Consider the following 13,262-nt stretch of genomic DNA (forward strand, 5'->3'; position numbering starts at 1 on the left):
GACGGAAGTTATTAGGCATGCCCCAAAGGGCAAATCTTTAGTCTGAATCAGATACTTCTTTAACTTGAACAAGTTAACTGGGACTCAAACAGGAGGAAATATCAAAATTATAGAACACTTAAATAAAGAAAAATTAAAGAAGAAAACACTGAATAATATGTCTTAAGTGGCAAGATGTAATTAAAAATTTATAATATGCTTTTCTTTCTAGGCCCAGCATCCCCTATTAACATGTAGGGTTTTGCACAATCTTTGGACCTATTTTTAGGACTGCATCCTACTCTACTCAAGTAGGAAAAACAATACTGAATGAGTTACCATGTTTCTGATCAAATGTAAAAACAAATGGAAAGGTGTTCTATAAACTAAAAAGCACAGGGTAAACCACTACAGTGCCCTGACATTCACAACCAAAACTATCCCAAAGGTATAATAAATTCAGCTCTTGAATCATACTATGGATACAGTTTTGAACTTACAACATTAATTCAGGGGCATCTGGTTCATAAGTCTTCTTAGGATATTCTATCTTGTCCTTTTTCCACTCTATGTTATTAACTCTGTAGACTCTGTCTAGCCAAATTGTAAATTCTTGAATGGCTCGTCCACAATCCTAAGTATGTACCTAGTGACTAACCCAAACACTTGGTGTGTCAATAAAGAGTCAAATGCATTCATTCATTCATTCTTTCTCCACATTCTTTAGGCATTTTTTAGATAACAGTAGTTGTGCCAGTCATTTGGATAGAGGCTCAGAATAAGGAATGATAAACTCACCAATCAGTTGGAAAAAAATTCAGGTAACACAGTTGATACAGTATGATAGATGTGATATTAAAATTATCCACAAAGCAGAATATGAATCACATGAGATACCACTGTTTATGTAAAAGAACTAGGAAAAGCTTCACAGGAAAAGTCTTAATTAAACTGCATCTTGAAGGATGAGTAGGTAGTAAGAACTTAGCTAGACCAAAAAGAGGAGCAAAGACATTTACTGCAGAGGGAAAAGCATACACAGCCAGGTCAGCAAGGAGTGAATGAGGCAATTCATTCTTTAAGAAAGAGTAACAAGATCAACATCAATGGGGCTGAAAGGCTGAAGAACAGGGTAGCAGAGAAGTATCCAAAGAAGATGATGCAAAGTTGGTCTTATGTATGGTGTTAAGAGGTTAGGCTTTATGCCATAAGTCATTGTTTCTCCAAATGTGATTTGAGGTCACGTCTACCAGATTCATCTGGGGATTTGCTCAAACACAGATTTCTGGCCCTTACATGTGAGGTGAAGCTCCAGAATCTGCATTTTTCAATAAATACCCAGGTGACACTGACCACACTATCTGAGGAGTTGCCAAAGGTTATTAAATAAGGGAATGACACAATCAGATGTGTATTTTACAAATACACTATTAAGCAATCATGAGGAAAGTAAATCCGTGGCTGCTAATTGAGCACGTGCAAACTTGGGTTTGCATTAGAGTCATCTGGAGAACTTGTAAAACTGCAGACTTTCCACGTCTCATCCAGGACTTACTGCACCTGAATCCAAGTGGAGGGAGCAAGGATTTATATTCGATAGAAATACATGAAATTACAATTTTACCGGGGTCAAACATGGTCAAATGTTAGCAGCTTCTCACAGATCCATCTAATACTTTTAACAAGTCCTCCTCAATGTTTTCAATATACATCTGAGAATAGCTGATGAAATACAAGCAGAGTCAAATGCTTTTCCTTTTTTATTAGCAGTGTCATTATTCACTTTGACTGACATGCAATGAAGTAAGTGACATAATTTATGAACCTAAAACAAATGTTGAAAGAAAAAGAGGGTATTCAAAAAACAACCACCAATGAACTAAGACAGCTAATTTAAGGATGTTAGATCCAGAGGAACACCAGAGATTACACAGCTCTTTCCCTGCCTCCCCACACATGATGAAGCTGATGGGAAAAGAGCCCTGCTAAAGGTTATACTGCATATTTTGTTCAATCACTCAGCCATATAGGCTCTTCATTTTAACAGGTATTGAAATCATTAGAGCTAAAGAGTGTTGGGGATTTAATTTATAGAGTGATAATGCCACATGAAGTTCTAAACATGTGTAGGGGCGGAGGGAATAGGCATAAAGCAAATACTTGTGCATTTCCATTTCTAAAAGGAAGCACACAAATTTAAATAATATAGAACCTAGAACAGTGCTTGAACTGTAATAGATGCTTGATAAATATTTATTGAACAAATGATTTGAACTCTAAAAAAAAATAGGTTTAAGGAGGCATAGTAAAGCAAGTTTCTAAGGCACTATAGTTTACTGGTTGTAAACTGAGTGTAGACTTCCCACCTGCTAACCTGTCCCAAGCACCTTTTGACACTCAAACCAAGACCCATCCTTTACAAATCCCAGCCCTGCAATATGCACCTTTCCTCTAAACAGGCCCCAGCAGCAAGCAACATAAAGACCATGTCTGAGCAAAGTTTGACAATGCATCACATTCTAGGTGGGAGTGTAGCCTAGATGAGCACAGTTTTCAAAGCTCACCCAAACAGAAAGAATGGCTAATACTTACTGACAGCTAACAAAAACTATATCATCACGATATGAGTTAATAATGTTAGAATAAAAATGATGATGATGCTAATAACAGCTAATATGTGCTTACTATTGCCAGGCATGTTAGCATTCCACACACACATCAACTTATTTAATCCTTTGAACTACCCTCTGGTATGAGCATTGTTATTATTTTTCTGATTTTGTAGATGAGGAGAGAAAGGTTCAGTAATACCCAAAATCATACAACTGGATAGTGGCAGAGTTAGCAGTTTTCCCCAGGCCCCTTGGTCCCAGAGCATCCCCTCTACTGAACACTCTGACCTCAGAGCAGGACAGCAAAAAATACCCTGCAAGCTGACCTCTTGGAGCATTCATGTCAGGAAAATAATCTGGCCCTAGTCTTTTCATCCATAAGGAGTGAAGCATCACATACAGTGAAGACTATACACAAAGTGAGGCTCAAAATATAAAGGAGAAAGGCCAGGGAAGCCCACTTTAGGACTAATAAAATCTCAAACTTTAACTCTCCCCTAAGGAATTTGGATTCTCCTGTGGGAATATTTTCTAAAGAAGTATAAAAGATGTCACTACATTTCATTTACTCAGTGGTATCACTGATTTCCAAGAAGAAAGACAAAATACTTTCCTAAACCACGGGTAAAAGTCCTAGATCGCAAGAATTAAAAAGACCAACAGGAGATAGATCTTTCCATGGTAACTATACTGGGGGAGGAAATGGCATCCCATTCCAGTACTCTTGTCTGAAGAATCCCACAGACAGAGGAGCCTGGCAGGCGACAGTCCATGGAGTGGCAAAAGAGTCAGACACGGCCGAGCCAGGAACACTTTCACACATGGCTGGAAGAACCGCCCTTCCCAACATCCCCTGAGGTACCAGGTATTCAAATAGGTAAGAGATGCCTTCAGTTTAAGTTACCCAGCCTGTGATCCTGATGCCCCCTAAGAGACCCTGAGAGCACGGGAGGGAACATCCCAGTCTGACCACACAATCTGAATATCAAGTCCTGGAGAAAGAAGTTTAGAAAACAAGATCCCAGAGGAGAAGCAAAGTGGACCTAAGAGCCAAAACTGTTTCATTCCCAGTCTCCCCAAATCTCCCTACACACGTCTATGACACTGGTCAACAGAGAATCAACACAAACAAGGAAATTCAAGCGCAGAAATTATGCAAAATAAGATGCGTAAGGATGGCATCTCACGAAAAATACTCCAAGAAGTTCTACCCAGCTCCCAGGACAAGACCAAATCCAAACACTAACAATAAACCCTGAAAACCAGTAAACAAGCCAGACCGAGCCCATCTCGCCCCACCTCACGGGGCACCCTGGCTAAGGAAAATTTGCCCCCCATCCGGCCAAGGTCCAGCGGCTGCCAGAAGGGAGTTTGCCCAACTCTTACCAGAGATCCTAAGATTCACAGCGCAACACTTTCCCCCGGGTTTTAACGCAGCGCCAGCGGAGAAACGGAATCTGCTCCAAAAGGCGCAGTTCGGTTCCGAGTAGCGTCCCCAAAAGAGCGATACTTCGGAGTCTTGGTTCAGGCTTGGAGGGTCGGGAAAGAAGACGGGTCTCAGTGCGTTTCCAGACCCCCAGTTTCGCGCACCGGGAAAGTACTCGCTGCAAACTTGGGTCAGGTTTTCTCCGTCTGGCCCAAGATGCTGAAGGAGGAGGGGAGTAACCCGAGCCGGCGCGGGATGCTAGCAGTTGCCGCCGCTGCAGCTGCTGCCGCCGGGACAGAGACTGGTGGGGGGGCGGGGGAGGGGGGCGTCGCTTGGCAAGGCGGGCAGCCCCTAGTGTGACCTGCGTGGTCCTCCCGGCCCAGTTCCTGCGCCCCGATCGCGGGCTGTCCCTGTCCGGAGCGGCTTCCACCGCCTGGAGAGACTCCGCCAATGGTCTGGCTACTAAGCTGGCACACCTTGGGGTTACCTCCCGGGGTTTACCAAGGGGTAGCGGAGAGAGTGCCCGTCTGAGTCCCAGTTCACTCTCAGGGCCCCAGTGTCGAAGTCCCCAGAGGTGTTCTGGAGCCCCTGTGAAGATTGGGGGGAGTGGGGACAGCACCCGGGGAACCAGCAGGAGTGGATGGCACGTCCCCAGCGGTGCCAGGGAGGGAGCGCAACCGCGGGACCGAGAAGAGGAGTGACCTAGCGGAACAAAAGTGTGCGCTGCGGCAACAAAGTGGTTGGAGGCGTGGGGCGGGGGGTGAGGGAGTCCGATTGATGGAGGCGGAGCGGCGAGAGAACTCCAAGGGCCAGCAGAAAATCCCTCCAGGCCAGCTAAGACCTCCCAGGTGGAGATTTCTTGGGGAATGGCTCCCTCTGCCGACTCTCCTGGGAGACCCCAGGAGACCCAATGACGGAAAGTGAAAACGATAAAACGGCTTTTCCCCATCTGTGTATTTGGGGAGACACGAATTTTGGGATCTCCTTCTCTGATCACCATCCTCTTTCTTAGGAAACAATTAACCTGCATGAGAACGACCTGAGAAGATACACACTTCTTATCCATGGAAAGTTGTGAGCTTTTTTTTTTCCCCAACATTAAGCTGAATTCTATCCTCCCCACTCCCCAAAAGACTTGTGCTCCATATTCACACCAGATGAGCCACTCCTGTTCCTTACATTAAAACTCTTTTCTTTTTAGAGGGACCTCAAAGGCATATGCGACCCCAGTCAGTAACAGTACAAGGCAAAAACAGTCCATGCTCAAAGTTCTAATTGAGTGGAATGAATGAGCATGTATACTTGAAGCCCCTCACTGTTATCCTTGGTCACCCCTGGAAATAAACAGCGGAAGACTGTTTCTGTTTGTTTGTTTACCAGATAACATCACCCTTTCTTCTGGTTAACAGTACCTTCCTTCCTTTTTCTTGAGGGACCACCTCTGCCACATTTAGGGCATTCTGGATGGGAAGGTCATTCAGGATGGTCCAGCTTTTCTGAGTCCAAGAGTGGGCACCTGACCTAAGCTAGCCTCCTCAGACCTTCTCTGCCAGGAATACTAACTCTGATCAGAGCAGCACAAGGGGGAATAAATCTAGTGCTGATTGATCCATATGACAGTGTTCTAGAGACTGGCCATTAGGCCATGTCATTTATACCCCAAAGCTCCTTGCTTTATACTTTATGAAACCTGGTTACTCCACTTCCTTTGATTTTTTAATTAACTTTATTGAGATATGATTTACATTCAATGTATTGCTGCCATATCAAAGATAGAGTTTGAGAAGTTTTGAATAATGTACACACCCATGGAACCACTACCACAATCAAGATAATGAACAACTATTCCCAGAAAATTCTATTTTACTCCCTTTGAATTGTTACCCACTTCATGTTATCTCTGACCCACTTAACTGCTTTCTGTAGCTATAGATTTGTCTTTCCTTCCATTGTAGAAGGTCCTTCTACGATGGAATCATATAATATGTATTCCTTTATGTCTGACTTCTTCACTCAGCATAATGTTTCTGAAATTCATCAAAATAGTTGGTAAAAGTAGGTTGCTTTCTCTTTATAGATGAGTATTATTCCATTGTATGGATATACTGTCAGTTGCCATTCACCAAATGTTTTCAATTTAGGTTTATAATAAATGAAGCAGCTAGGAACTTTCATGCAAAAGTTCTTTGGACGTATGTTTTTATCACTGTTATTTAACAGGAGTGGAATTATTGGATTATACAGTAAGTGTATGTTTACATATATAATAGAGATTAACTGTTTTCCAAAGTTAATGCATCACTTTACATTCCCATTAGCAATGTATGACAGTTGCTCTCCACTATATCATCAACACTTGGTATTGTCTGTCTTTTTATTTTAGCCATACCATTGAGTATATAGTAGTCTCATTATGTCTTTAATTTGCATTTCCCTAATGACTAATGGCATCTGGTCACATCACTTCATGGGAAATAGATGGGGAAACAGTGGAAACAGTGGCTGACTTTATTTTGGGGGGCTCCAAAATCACTGAAGATGGTGATTGCAGCCATGAAATTAAAAGACACTTACTCCTTGAAAGGAAAGTTATGACCAACCTGGATAGCATATTAAAAAGCAGAGACATTACTTTGCCAACAAAGGTCTATCTAGTCAAGGCTATGGTTTTTCCAGTGGTCATGTATGGATGTGAGAGTTGAACTGTGAGGAAAGCTGAGCACCAAAAAATGGATGCTTTTGAACTATGGTGTTGGAGAAGACTCTTGAGAGTCCCTTGGACTGCAAGGAGATCCAACCAGTCCATCCTGAAGGAGATCAGTCCTGGGTGTTCATTGGAAGGACTGATGCTGAAGCTGAAACTCCAATACTTTGGCCACCTCATGCAAACAGTTGACTCATTGGAAAAGATCCTGATGCTGGGAGGGATTGGGGGCAGGAGGAGAAGGGGACGACAGAGGATGAGATGGCTGGATGGCATCACTGACTCGATGGACAAGAGTTTGAGTAGACTCTGGGAGTTGGTGATGGACAGGGAGGCCTGGCGTGCTGCAATTCATGGGGTCGCAAAGAGTCAGACACGACTGAGCAACTGAACTGAACTGAATGACTCATGATCTTCCCAGGTGGCAAAGTGGTAAAGTATCTGCCAATGCAGAAGATGCAAGAGATAGGGGGTTTGAACCCTGGGTCAGAAAGATCTCCTGGGGATAGGAAACGGCAACGCACTCCAGTATTCTAGCCTGGGAAATCCCATGGACAGAGGAGCCTGGCAGGCTATATTCCATGGGGTTGCAAAGAGTCTGACACAACTTAGAGTCTAAATAAGAACAAAAACTGACTAATGATGGTGAACAAAGATGTCTGCCACCTTTTCATGTGCTTGCATTCCGTTAGTTCTTTAATGAAGTATCCAAAGTTTCTTGTCCAAGTTTTAATCAGATCATTTGTCTTCTTGTTACTGGGTTGTATGAATTCTTCACATATTCTGAAAATCAGGAGCTTGTCATATATGCGTATAACAAATATACTATTTCAGCTTGTCTCTTGCCTTTTAATTTCTCCATGTTTCTTTCAAACAAGAGAATTATTTTTTTATTTTGACAAAGTCCAATTTATCATGTGTTTTCCATGTTTTATCTAAGAGATCTTTGCTTACCGCAAGGTCATGAAGATTCTCTCCCACTATTTCTTCCAAAATTTACAGTTTTAGCTATTATGTTTAGGTCTGTTCCATCTACTTCTGCTTCACTGATCACCCTACAGCCTTTGGGTATGTGGACCACACAAACTATGGAAAATTCACAAAGAGATGGGAATACCAGACCACCTTACCTGCCTCCTGAGATACCTATATGCTGGTCAAGAAGCAACATTTAGAACCGGGCATGGAACAATGGACTGGTTCAAAATTGGGAAAGGAGTACATCAAGGCTGTATATTGTTGCCCTGCTTATTTAACTTATATGCAGAGTACATCATGCGAAATGCCAGGCTGGATGAAGCACAAGCTGGAATCAAGATTGCCGGGAGAATTATCAACAACCTCAAATATGTAGATGATACCACCCTGATGGCAGAAAGTGAAGAGGAACTAAAGAGCTTCTTGATGAAGGTGAAAGAGGAGAGTGAAAAGGCTGGCTTAAAACTCAATAGTCAAAAAACGAAGATCAGGGCATCTGGTCCCATCATTCCATGGCAAATAGATGGGGAAACAATGGAAACAGTGAGAGACTATTTTCTTAGGCTCCAAAATCACTGCAGATGGTGACTGCAGCCATGAAATTAAAAGACAATTACTCCTTGGAAGAAAAGCTATGACACACCTAGACAGCACATTCAAATGCAGAGACATCACTTTACCGACAAAGGTCCATCTAGTCAAAGCTACGGTTTTTCCAGAAGTCATCTACGGATGTGACAGTTGGACCATAAAGAAGCCTGAGGGCATAAGAATTGATGCTTTCAAACTGTGCTGGAAAAGACTCTTGAGAGTCCTTTGGACTGCAAGGAAATCAAATCAGTGTATCCTAAAGGAAATCACCGCCGAATATTCATTGGAATAACTGATACTGAAGCTGAAGCTCCAGTACTTTGACTACCTGATGCGAACAGCCAACTCATTGGAAAAGACCCTGATGTTGAGAAAGATTGAAGGCAAAAGGGGAAGAGGGAGGCAGAGGATAAGATTGTTAGATAGCATCACTGACTCAATGGACATGAATCTGAACAAACTCCAGAAGACAGTAAAGGACAGGGAAGCCTGGTATGCTGCGGTCCATGGAGTCACAGACAGTTGGACACTATTTAGTGAATGAACAACTACAACGTAATAAGACTTTGATTTCCAACTTCTTCCCTTTTTCCCGAAGATTTGCTTAGCTTTCCTAAATGTGGGGTTTTTTTTTAAGTCTCCTATGTGAATTGCAGAATTAGCTTGTCAGTGTTTAAAAACTCACTTTGAGAATGCCTTGAATATATTGATAACTTCAAGGAGAATTGACATGTTAGTTGAATCCTCCAATCTATAAACATGTTGTATCGCTCCACTAATTTAGATCATTTTTAACGTCTCTCAGCAATATTTTAGTTTTCAGCATGGCAGTTTTTCACATATTTAAAAAAAATTATCCCTAACATATTTTTAAATTTTTGATGTTACTGTCAACAGGCTTGACAGACTTGTTTTTGAATTTCAATTTTTAACTGCCTGGTGCTAACATGGAGAAATACAATGGAATTTTGTACAATAGCTTCATATGTTGCAACCTGACTAAACTCACTGATTAGTTCTAGCAGTTTTTCTAAAATTCTTTAGGATTTCCTACATACAAATAAATACAGTTTTACTACTTTTATTTCTCTTTCTTGCTTTATTGCTCTGTATAGGATGCCCAGGACAATGTTGAATAAGATGTTAATATTGATAAAAGTAAAAATCTTTGCCTTGTTCTCCATCTTAGAGCAAAAATAGTCTTTCACCAGGAAGTAGGATGTTAGCTGTAGGCTATTCATAGACACACTTTTTTGGTTGAAAAATCCCTTCACTAAAAGTTTCTACCATAAATGACTGTTGAATTTCATCAAATGTTTTTTCTGCATCAATTGAAATGACTGTATGGTTTTCCTCCTTTATCTCGTTAGCTGAATTGATTGTTAAAACTGCCTTGCCTTCCTGGGTTAAAGCCTACTTGGCCAATGTGTATTATAGGTTTTGTGTACTATTGGATTTGATTTGCTAAAATTTTGTTCAGGTGTGTCTATATTCAGAAAGAATATTGGTCGATATTTTTATTTTCCTGTGATTCTTTGTTAGGCAGGAGATTCATTAATATTTTGACCTATTCAATTTTAGCATAGTGGTAAGTCCTGCAGCCCTCTCTGAAAAGACAGTGCCCTAAAGGTCTTCTGCTTATACCATCATTCTAAAGCCTCCTGCCCTCACTGGTACTCCAACTGCCTCTTTAGTCATGGACTACAGTCATGGGCTTTAGTCATGGGCTACAGTCCACGGGGTCGCAAAAGAGTTGGACACAACTTGGCAGCTAAAACAACAACAACAGTGTGGGCATGCAGGGAGCATAGTATTTCTATGGGAACGCTTTGGACCACAATGAGCCACATAGAGACCTGGAGAGTGAGCAGCAGCTCAGTAGATGCTTTCTAGCTCAGAGGCAAGCACTGCAGGGAGCTGTAGAGGGTGCAGCGCTCACATCTCCTGCATCAGCAGGAATTCTTTACCTCTGAGCCACCAGGGAAGCCCCGCCTGTCACTAATCACCAGTGTTTCACCAGCACTGCAGAGGGTTGCCTTTTGATGGCTTAGAGATTGTAGAATAGCTCCAGCCTGGGCAAGCCAGCAAACCTCTGTGCTCACCAGTGGATTGAACTATACCTTCTCCAATGAGGTCTGGGAAACCCCTTCCAGTTTTGTTCTTTCTTAAGCACTTTATCAGCCCTAGAATTCCATCCAGAATTGTCATATCTAATAGTCACTTTTTACCAGAGTTAATAATTCGTTACATGAACTCCCCCCAGCTCCGTTTAACCCACTGTGGTTTCTATCTCTTAACTGGACCCAGACTGATACATTATTGGGCTTACCTGGTAGCTCAGCTGGTAAAGAATCCACCTTCAATGCAGGAGACCCCCGGTTCGATTCCTGGGTTGGGAAGATCCCCTGGAAAAGGGATAGACTCCTCCAGTATACTTGGGCTTGCCTGGTGGCTCAGATGGTAAAGAATTCACCTACCATGTGGGAGACCTGAGTTTAATCCCTGGGTTGGGAAGATATCCCAGAGAAGGGAACAGCTACTCACTGCAGTATTCTGGCCTAGAGAATCCCATGGACAGAGGAGCCTGGCAGGCTACAGTCCATGGGGTCACAAAGAGTCAGACACAGCTGAGCAACTCTCACTTTCACTTGGTACATTATAAGGTGTGACCCTTCTGGGATCTCTACTGAATGTCCCTAGATGTTCACTGAAGACTATTTACCCTTCACTCTGTTTATCAGGCCCTCAAGGTCTCTGGGAATTGTTCGACTTGCAACTTCTTGATGGGTGTGTACCTGTCTTATACAGTCCCACCCTATTCATCCTGGATTATTATTCAGCAACAGATGGACCCTATGCAAGTTTATGGAGGTTTTTCTTGGTTTAATTCTCTTCTCTTTAGTACACTGCTCTCCAAATTCCAGCCACCTCAGCCTCTCTGAATTCCAGTGTCTGTCTCCTGTGCTCACCTTCACTGTGGTCCAGGAAATACCTCTAGTCGGAAAGCCAGAGTGATTCTAGGGTTCACCTCATTTGCTTATTTTTCCTTTGGGACCACAATCTTCTTGCCCAGTATCTCAAAGGAGTTGCTTTCACTTAAGTTGTTCAAAGCAGGATCCTAAGACCAGTCTAGTTAATCATTTATGGACAAAAAGAGAAATTCTTTGCCTTTGATTTCTAGGAGCTACTCATTGAACAAATTACTTCACATGTTTGGTATGTTTTTATTTATTTTCCTTGAGTTGGATAGACTTGGTTTCTGTTGTTTGAGAACTCTGGGCAATACACATGTGGTACCCAAAATGAACACATAAAGCATTTCAGATAAAGCCTGAACAACCTGGATTAGAATGAAACTTTTAGTATCTTTATTCTGAATACCATAAGCATTATTCATATAAGATTAAATGGGATTTTTAATTGGTGACTATACTATTCTGTAAACTATACTATAGAATTTAGAATCTACTAAAACTTCAATTATTCCTCATGGTTGTTATTAAGTCTCACTTTTTTAAACATTATTTATATAATCAGTTGTAGCTTTCATAGTAATTTTATAGAACTATTCATTTAGCCCTAGGAAATTCTATTTTTCCATACGCAGTCCATTTTAGAACTTGTTGAGATCTTGGAGGAGCTAATTCTTATCCTAGTATACTGGCAAAGGAGTTCAAAATCAATATATTTGAAGTTTGATCAGCAAGCCACAAAGCTCTTGAGCAAACACCTATTAAACATGTGGAAGCAGGTGAAAGTCAAAGGCATATTCTGACAGGGACTTCATTTTCCATTTACAGTTCTTTTCATCCCATAGTACGGTCATTTAACCACTTACAAACACTACAACTCTATTACATCAGCCCACATTATTCATCTGACCCACAAGGATGTCATGGGATACTTTTTTCAATCATCTCATAAATCCAAATGTATTCTCATTCCTTCAATTTACCTGTCTGATAATATTTCCAGTAAAGAAAGTGAAGTCAGCCTAGCAGGTCTGCCTCTTAGCAAACAAGGTTGACTTCTTATAGCCATGGTCTCCTCTCTGTAGTGCTCTCAATCACGTCTTTAAATCTATTATTTAGAAGCTTGCTTAGTATCAACAATACTCTTGTGTTCACAGAACCTCCCAGTGGCTGACAGTGAGGCCTCCCAATGGACTGCTGGTAGCTTCTGCATCCCTCTGATTTGCTTTGAGCCTTGGCTGCCATTTTCCTATCTGTTCATTGCCCCCCACCCCATATAGGTTACCATTCAATACTCTGGATGAGGCTAAAGAGAAGTGGTCTCTTTGGTAGCATCCTTCTCAGCTGGGAAGTGGGGCAATCCCTCTCTCAAGGGAGTAATCATGGGCTCCTTTGGCACTGAGCTATACCACACTGAGGGAAGGGTAACATGGATAAAGTTAAACCATTTCTCATATCTTTTCCAATGAGTCCAATCTGGGATTATTTTTTCCTCCAGTGGTGTGCTAGAACTTCCCCACTGGACTCTTGGACTTCTCCAAAAGCTTGCTCAAAAGTGGGGGACTGTCAAAGGCAGTATTCTCCAGGGGCTCTTGGACCTCAGCTAAGAGGAAATGAACTGGTCACAGGCCACTTTACAGTCCGCAGCCCAGAGCACGGTCTGTATGCCTAGTACCCGATGCACAGGTGGGTGAGACTCCTGCCAGATCCTTTGGTGTTTGATGCTAGCTTCCACAGCTTCCACGGTCACTTTTGTCTACAAACTGAAGCCATATTGTTGTTGGGAGGTGGGAATATAATAAAGGGAACTTTTCTGAGCTATCTCCCCTATGTCACTCTCTCCAACTTTTTTTTTTTTTACTGTGACCCATAGGAAGTACATTCTTCATCATAATCAAATTCATATTTTAATAGGTATATGATCAGAAAAAGTTTCATCAAACAACACTTACTATATGTCATGTCCTCTGATATTCTCTATACTCGAGTGCTCCTCAAAT

General features: G+C 41.9%; 1 protein-coding gene across 1 annotated transcript in view; it reads right to left on the reverse strand.

Moving 5' to 3' along the window:
* The window catches only part of MEGF10 (multiple EGF like domains 10), a 174,671-nt gene extending 169,943 nt beyond the window's left edge, over positions 1-4,728 (reverse strand). Inside the window, exon 1 of the mRNA XM_070465081.1 lies at positions 3,978-4,728. The gene's annotated coding sequence lies outside the window, so the exon portion shown is untranslated. The remainder of the gene's footprint in view (positions 1-3,977) is intronic.
* Positions 4,729-13,262: the final 8,534 nt, after the last annotated feature.

Source organism: Odocoileus virginianus, chromosome 3 (genome assembly GCF_023699985.2).
Source record: "Odocoileus virginianus isolate 20LAN1187 ecotype Illinois chromosome 3, Ovbor_1.2, whole genome shotgun sequence".
NCBI lineage: Eukaryota > Metazoa > Chordata > Mammalia > Artiodactyla > Cervidae > Odocoileus > Odocoileus virginianus.